General features: G+C 36.3%; 1 pseudogene; it reads left to right on the forward strand.

The window, feature by feature from the left end:
- The first annotated feature begins 8,658 nt into the window (after positions 1–8,658).
- LOC102827130 lies at positions 8,659–9,125 on the forward strand (annotated as a pseudogene).
- Positions 9,126–9,430: the final 305 nt, after the last annotated feature.

The raw sequence follows: 9,430 nt of genomic DNA on the forward strand, positions 1-9,430 counted from the left end.
AGCAGCTGAGACCCTAAAGGTAGAATGTTTGAGGAAATTTATTAATTTATGGTTGCCTTTTTCCTAAAAGTAGAATGTTTGAGAAAATTTATTGATTTATTGTTTCCTTTAGCCTAAAGGTAGAATGTTTCCTTTTCCCTAAAGGTAGAATGTTTGAGGAAGTTTATTGCTTTATTGTTTCTTTTTCCAAAGAATGCTATCTTGATGTTAAAGTAAATTAAGTATACATCCGCATATAACTTACTCTATATAATGTGACTGGTAATTAACAAGCCAGTGTTAAGAAATTCTTCTCTGGGAGAAATTTCTCCAGATTGCTGGCTTTTTGTTAACAAAGATTGGATCAGATCATTACCCGTCTCTGTGACTGACTAAAGTGACAGGTGGCAAACCCTCGTTTTGGTTGCATAACAGCATATTTTCTATCACCAAGGCCACATTTCCCAATTTCTGATCCTTCCTTTATGTTTCCAACCTTCAGATTCCAATAACCAGTAATTATCAATGTATTTTAATTCCATGTTTGAACAATATCAGACTGTAGCAGTTATAAGAATTCTTCAATTTCATTATTACTGACTTTAGTGGTTGGTGTGTAAATGGGAATAATAGTGGTATTTACTGATATTCCTTGTAGGCATATGGATATTATTATATGACAGACAGCATTGGAATTTAAGGAAGATCTTGAAATATTTTTGACAAAGAATACAACACCATTCCTTTTGAATTTGTCAGTCGTGGCATAGAAAAACATATGATTGTTAGATTCAAATTGGCCAATATCGGTTCATTTCAACTCATCAGTGCCTAGCATATGGACTCCTGGTGTGACATTATAGGGTCAGCACTGAACTGTGAACCATAAGATTGGCAGTTTGTACCCAACAGATGCTCCTTGGAAACCCTACACATGGTCTCTATAAGTCATAACGGACTCGAGGGAACATAACAACAAAACCTAAGTTATCTATCTTCATGCATTCCATGTCATTTTTGACAACTTCCAATTTTCCTTGATTCAAACATAATACATTCCATGTTCCCCATAATTAATGAATACTTTTGAGTTGTACCTCATCAACAAATAAGGGTCCAGAAACTTTAATCCATTTACACAATTATGTTCAGCTCTACTTTGAGGAGGCAGCTCTTCCCCAGTTGTATTTTGAATGGCTCCAACTTGAAGGACTCATCTTCTGGCTCTATATCTGACGATGCTGCACTGCTATTCATAGGTTTTCAGTGGTTGAACATTTAAAAGTAAACTCCCTCTCCTTCTTCCTAGTCAGTCTTTGTCTGGGAGCTTTACTGAAACCTGTACACCAAGGGGGCACTGCTGGTGTTTTAAATACCGGTAGCATAGCTTCCAATATTACAGCAACACACAACCACTTACAATACCCAATCAAAAGATGAAATTGTTGTTGTTGTTAAGTGCTGTCGAGTCAGTTCTGACCTATAGCGATCCACTATAGGCTTTCTGAGGAGTAGCTTGTGAGTTTGAACCATCGACTTTGCAGTTCAAAAGGCTTTACAGTATGGTGTCTTAATCTATAGCACCACACCAGGACTCCAAAAGATGAAATACTTAGGAATAAATCTAATCATGGACTCAAAAGACCTATATAAAGAACACTACAAACCACCACTACAAGAAACCAAATGAGACCTGCATAATTGCTTTTCAATGCTTTAAAAAGGCTTTTTTCAGCAGATTTGGCTAAAGTAGTCATTTTTTTTTTAACTGCTGCTTCCAAGAGTGCTGATGGTAGTTCCAAATAAAATCCATTATAGAGATTATAATGAGAACAACAATGAGAGTACATCTCACCACACATTAATAGCAGAGTTAAAAGAAATAAAAACAGAAAACAGTAAATGTTGGTGAGTGACCTGAGAGACCAAAAGCCTTATACACTGCCAGAAGGACTGTAAAATCATGCAACTACTGTAAAAATGGTATTGTGATCCCTCAAAAATCTGGAACAGAAATACCATTTGATCCAGCAATTCATCTAAGTGTTATATACCCTAGAGCAATAAGAGCCATGATACAAATATATATATGTACACATGTTCAAAATAACACTGTTCACAGTAGAAAAAGTATGCAAAACACCTACATGCCCATAAATAAAAGAGTGGATAAACATACTTTTGTATATACACTCAATAAAATGCTATGAAACATTAAAGAATAATGATGAATCTGCAAAGTATCTTTTAATCTCAAACAATTTGGAGCTCATTATGATAAGTGGATTAAGTCAGTCTCAAAATAGAAAATATTTTATAATGTCACTATTGTGAAACTGAAAAAAAGAAAAAAGTTTTTCTCACTAAAAGAGATACCCGTTGATGCTTGCTAGGAGAGAAAAGGCAGAGGAGTGAGAATCGTTGGCTGGAGAGTAGACACATAGTAAATTAGGTAAAGGGAAAAATGAACTATAGATATAAAATAAAAAGTTAGCATGACCAATGAAGAGGCAATCTGACTATATAGGCCTCAAAAAACTGATTCACTGAGAAACTTACATTGTATCCCTTCAAGAACCATCACTTATATTGTATTTCTGCAGACAATACATCCCAACTCTAATGTCAAGGATACATCAAACTGGAGTTAGGGTACAAAAATAAATAATTATTTAAAAAGTGTTAAAAGGAAGTAAGCTGCATGATCCAAAAGTATCCAGAAAATAGAAGAATTAGATGATGATTGACCAGAGAAAGTCCTGGACAAAATAGAAGCAAAATGTTGAATGAAATCCAAAATTATTTTTTAAAAAATACCACTTTTACTGGTCTGACGGAGACTGGTGGGAGACTATAACATAGACAAAGTTCAAATTTGAAATGAACCCACACCCAGAGTCACATTTTAGCAAAACAATTATAATAAATTTTTATTTTAAATACCATTGAGTTGGTTCCAACTCATAGCACCCCGTATAAGTTTTCATAGAAGAAGTTGGTGTGTTTGAACTGCCAACCTTTCAGTTCACTATAACTGCCTATATAGTGAACAATATTGCTCACAAGGAATATGAACCTCAGAACAACTAACTATATGAGACCAAAAGGGAAACATTTGCCCCCAAACAAACTTCAGTATACAGGAAGGGGCAGGAAAGAAAAATGACTGGATAAAGGAGAATGTGGGAAGAGAGTTGTTAAATGGAAAGAACTGTACTTAATATTAAGCTAAAAAATGTGTATAAATTGTTGAATGGAAAACTAATTTTTCTCTGTAAATGACACCCAAACAACAATAAAAAATAAAGAAACAGAACAAAGATGCCACTTTGAGGAATAAGGTATACTTGATTCAAATAATATTTCAATCACCTCATATACATGCAAACGCTACATAAGTAATAAAGAAGAACAAAGAAGAGGAGTTGCTTTCTAATTATGGTGTTGATGAAAAATCTTAAATGTAAAGGTAAGTCAAAAAGATTTGCTATAAAATAAAAGCAATCGTTATTTAGAGTTATATAAAAATCAAGAGTTGCTGTTCCTCTACATAACTTCCATCTAAGTCTGTACACTTCTTAAGGTAGTGTTTTCCTCTCAATCACAATTTCTTGAATAATTCATCAATCTTTGACTCATACCAGGCCAAAAGTGCAGTTTTGCTATTCATCTGTCTACTTGTCATACTGTGGTGGCTTGTGAGTTGCTGTGATGCTGGAATCTATGCAATAAGTATTGAAAATACCAGCAGGGTCACACATGGTGAACAGGCATCAGCTTTCAGACTTAGAAAGACAGGAAGAAGGAGAGACAGCATACTTATGAATGTTTAACCACGGAAAAGCTCATGCATAGCAGCAGAACATGGTTAGATATAGTGCCAGAAGATGACAACATTATGACTAATGCCAGAATATTGTTATATATCCACCACTTGTCTGTCAGTTTGTCACACCATAGTGGCTTGGGTGCTGCTGTAATAATTAATGGGAGATATGCTACCAACATTGTGAATGCTTGCAGGGTCATCCATGATGGAAAGTTGTCATCTGAGCTTTCAGATTAAGACAGATTCAGAAGATGGATAGGCAGTCAACTTCCGAATTACAAGCCACTGAAAACCTTATGAATGGAAGTGAAACTCTATCAGATAGCATCACAATACTGAATATTGAAACATAATGAAGAGCACCAGAACGTTGCTAGATACGGTGCCTGAGGATAAGCCCCACAGGTTGGAAGGCACTCAAAATACCACTGCAGCAGAGCTGCCCCTTCAAATTAGAATTGAGCATGAAGATGCAAATTGAATACGATTTCTGGACCTTCATTTTTGATGGGGTACAAAACAAGATGAGGAGAAATAGCTATAAATATCCATTAATACTCAGAACACGGGATGTACAAAGTATGAATCTAGGGAAATTGGTAGTTGTCAAAGATGAAATTGCAGGCATAAACTTTGACATCCTAAGTATTAGTGAACTGAAATGGAATGATATTAGCCATTCTGAATATGTCATCACATGGTTTACTATGCAGGAAATGACAAATTGAACAGGAATGGTCTTGCATTTGTCATAAAAAAAAAGAATATTTCAAGATCTATCTGGAAGGATAATGCTTTCTGGTAAAGGATAATATCTTTATACCTAAAAGAAAAACCAGTTAATTCCAACAAAATTCAAATTGATGAATCAACCCTAAAGCCAGAGATGAGGAAATACTTCTATCAACTTCCATTTGCTGATGGAGCACAACTCAAAAAGAACAGAAAGAGCTATAACATCCATTAATAATCAGAACATGGAAAGTACAAAGTAAAAATCTAGAAAAAAAAAAAAAGAAATGGTCAAAAATGAATTGGAATGCATAAACATTTATGTCTTAGGCTTAGTGAGCTGAAATGGACTGGTATTGGCCATTTTTATTCTGACAACTACATGATTTACTGTACCGGGAATGACAAATTGAAGAGCAATGGTGTTGCATTCATTGTCAAAAAGAACATATCCAGATCAGTCATGAGGTACAATGCTGTCTGTGATAGGATAATATCCATGCATCTACAGGGAAGCCCAGTTAATACCACTATTATTCATATTTACGCACCAACCACTAAAGCCAGTGAGGATGAAATGGAAGAATTCTACCAACTTCTTCAATCTGAGATCAATCAAACAAGCAATCAAGATGTATTGCTCATTACTGGTGATTGGAATGCAAAGGCTGGGAGCAAAGAGGAAGGATCAGTAGTTGGAAAATATGGCCTTGGTGATAGAAATGATGATGGAGAACGCATGATATAATTCTGCAAAATCCACTATATTTTTCATTTAAAATATCTTCTTTAGACAGCATAAGGGATGCTATACTCACAAGACGAAATACAGAGAAATCAAATTGACTACATCTGCGGAAAAAGAAAATGGAAAAGCTCCATATCATCAGTCAAAACAAGGCCAGGGGCAGATAGTGGAACAGACCATCAACTACTCATATGCAAATTCAGACTGAAGCTGAAGAAAATGAAAACAAGTCCACAAGAGCCAAAATATGACACTGAATACATCCCACATGAATTTAGAGATCATCTGAAGAAGAAATTTGATACATTAAAGACCAAAGACCAGAAGAGTTCTGGAATGACATTAAGAACATCATACATGAAGAGAGCAAAAAGTCATTAAGAAGACAAGAAAGAAGGAAAGGTCAAAATGGATGTCAGAAGAGACACTGAAACTTGCTCTCCAGCATAAAGATGCTACAACAAATTGAAGAAATGAGGAGTTCCAAGAGCTGAACAGAAAATTTCAAAGTTCATTTTGAGAAGATAAAACCAAATATTAGAACAAAATATGCAAAAAGGAAGAACACCCTCATCATTTCACAAGCTGGGGGAACTGAAGAAAAAAATCAAGCCTTTCTCAGTGCAAATTATTGAATGATCCAGAAAGATCAAGAGAAGATGGAAGACACAGAGTCATTTTACCAAAAGGAAATGGTTAATGTTCAACCATTTCAAGAGGTAGCATATGACCAAGAGTGAAAGATACGGAAAGAAGAAGCCCAAGGTGCATTGAAGGAATTGGCAAAGAACAAGGCACCAGGAATTAATGGAACAAAAATTGAAATCTTTCAAGAAAGTGAGGTGGCACAGGAGGCACTCACTCATCTATGTCAAGAAATTTGGAAGACAACTAACTATCTGGTCAACTGATTGGAAGGGATCCGTACTTGTGGCCATTCCAAAGAGACGTCACACAATGGAATGTGGAAATCATTGGACACTATCTTTGATAACCCATGCAAGTAAAATTTTACTAAAGGTAATACAGATATAGCTGCAAGCATACATTGACGGAGAGCCTTCAGAGTTTCAAGCTCGATGCAGAAGAGGCCATAGAACAAGGGATATTGTTGTTGATGTCAGATGGATCTTCGTGGAAAGCAGAGAATATCAGAAAGATGTTTACCTGTGTTTCATTGACTATGCAAAAGATTTAGATTGTGTGTATCATGACAAGCTATGGACAACATTGCAAAGTATGAGTATTCTGGAACATTTAATTGTGCTTATGAGGAATCTGTACCTGAACCAAGAGGCAGCTGTTCAAACAGAACATGGGAACACTGAATGGTTTAAAATTAAGAAAGGTGTGCAACAGGGTTGTATTTTTTTCACCATACGTATTCAACATATATACTGAACAAATAATATGAGAAGCTGGGTTATAAGAAGAAAAATGTGGCATCAGGATTGGAGGAAGACTCATTAACAACCTGCAATATGCAGATGATACAACCTTGCTTGTTGAATGTGAAGATTTAAAACATTTACTGATGAAGATCCAACAACACAGCCTTTAGTATGGATTGCATCTCAATGTAAAGAAAACAAAAATTCTCACCACTGTACCAATAAACAACATTCTTATCAACAGAGAAAAGTTTGAAGTTGTCAAGGACTTAGTTCTTCTTGGATCAACTATTAACACTCATGGAAGCAGCAGTCAAGAAATCAAATGATGTATTGTGTTAGGGAAATCTGCTTCACAAGACCTTTTTAAAGTGTTAAAGAGCAAAGACATCAGCTTGAGGACTAAGGTGCGTCTGACCCAATCCATGGTATTTTCAATAACATCATATGCATGCAAAAGCTGAATAGTGAATAAGGAAGACCATAGAATAATTGATGCTTTAAGGTGTTGGAGGAGAATATTAAAAGTACCATGGGTTGCCAAAAGAACCAACAGATCTGTTTTGGAGGAATTGCAGCAGATTGCTCCTTGGAGGCCAGGATGGCTAAACATCGTCTCTCATACTTCGGACATATCGTTAGGAGGGACCAGTCGCTGGAGAAAGATATCATGTTTTGTAAGGTAGAGGGTCAGAGAAAAAGAGGAAGACCCCAGCGAGATGGATTGGCAAAGGGGCAGTATCAATGGGCTCAAGCATGGCAGCAATAATGAGGTTGGCCCCGTATTGGGTAGTGTTTCATTCTGCTGTGCATAAGGTTGCAATGAGTCAGTATTAACTCGATGAACATCAACTTCAATATGAAATTGATCAAAAAAGCAAACAATATCTACTGATAATTAATGATGGTTTCATTTTAAATGCTGGTGAAAAAAAAAAAAAAGCAAAGGATCAGGATCAGCTATTGGAAAGTATGACTTTGGTGATCGAAAGGATACAAGAGATCTCATGGTAGAATTTTGCAAGACCAATGATTTCTTCATTGCAAATGCATTTTTCAAACAATATAAAACATGCTTATGCACATAGACTTCACCAGCATTAATACAGATAAATCAAGTGCTTTGGGTTAATGTGCCAGACCGCAAAGCCGTTTGAACCACTAGGTCATTGGTTTAAGTTCACTAGCTGCTGCTCGGAAACCCTATATCAGGTCGTTATGGATCAGAATCGATTTGAAAGTACTTAACAAAAACAAAATAGAAAGAAACTGTGGAAAAGCTCCATATCATCAGCCAAAACAAGCTCATGATGGAAAAGACAATCAATTGCTTATATGCAAATTAGGCTGAAGCTGAGAAAAATTAAAACAAGTCCATGAGAGCCAAATATGACCTTGAACATGCCACACCTGAATTTTGAGATCAGATCAAGGTCAGATTTGATGCATAAGACAGTAATGAACAAAGACCAAAAGAGCTTTTGGATGACATCAATAAAGTCACACAGGAAAAAAGCAAGTTGTCATAAAGAAGGACAGAAAGAAAGGAAGAGAAAAGACCAAAATGGATGACAGATGAGACTGAAACTTGTCCTCCTGCAGAGCGATACTAAATAGAAGAAATGAGGAGGCAAGAAAGCTAAACAGAAATTTTCAAAGGGCAGCTCCCAAAGATGAAGCCAAATATTTTAATGAAATGTGCAAAGATTTGAAGTTAGAAAACCAGTTGGGAACAACAGGTTCAGCATTTCTCAAGCTGAAAGAACTGAGGGAAAAAATGCAAGCATGAAGGATTCTTTGGGGAAAGTATTTGATGATGCAGACAATATCAAAAGAAGATGAAAGAATACATGGAGTCACTGCCTCAAAAAGAAATGGTTGAACGTGATGGGCTTTCATTGGGGACACCAGGAAACCCAGTGAGCTGGTGTAGCACTCTTCCTTTCAGATCCACTATCTGTGGTGGAACACCTGCCAAGATGCAGATATTCATAAAAACCCTAACAGAGAAGACCATCACTCTTGAGGTCAAAACCTCAGACACTATTGGAAATATAAAGGACAAGATCCAGGATAACGAAGAAATTCCTCCTGATCAGTAGAGAATAATTTTTGCTGGCAAGCAACTGGAAGATGGACGCACCCTGTCTGACTACAACATTCAAAAGGAATCCACTTTCATCTTGTGTTGAGACTTCACAGTGGTGCTGAGAAAACAAAGAAATCTTACACTACTACCAAGAAGAATAAGCATAAGAGAAAGAAGCCTAAGCTGGCTGTCCTAGAATACTACAAGGTGGACCAGAATGGCAAAATGAGACACCTTCATCAAGAGTGTCCTTCAGATGAAGGTGGTGCTGGAGTTTTTATGGCCAGCCACTTTGATAGACATTACTACGGCAAGTGTTGTCTGACCTACTGCTTCAACAAATCAGAAGACAAGTAATTTTGTATGAATTGATAAAAGACATGAACTAAAAAAAAGAAATTGTCAATATTCAATCATTTCAAAAGGTACCAAATGATCAAGAGTCAATGCTACTGAAGGAAAAAAAAAAAAAAAAACCAAGGTGCACTTAAGGCATTGTCAAGGAGCAAAACTTAGGGAATGGAATAAAATTTGAAACATTTCAACAAATTGAGTTAGCTCTGGAGGCAATCACTTAATGTACCAAGAAGCTTTGTGGCCAACTGATTGAAGGTATCTATATCTCAGCCCATTCCTAATAGAGTTGATCCAACAGAATGCAG

The sequence above is a fragment of the Chrysochloris asiatica genome, unplaced genomic scaffold, assembly GCF_000296735.1.
Source record: "Chrysochloris asiatica unplaced genomic scaffold, ChrAsi1.0 scaffold00501, whole genome shotgun sequence".
NCBI lineage: Eukaryota > Metazoa > Chordata > Mammalia > Afrosoricida > Chrysochloridae > Chrysochloris > Chrysochloris asiatica.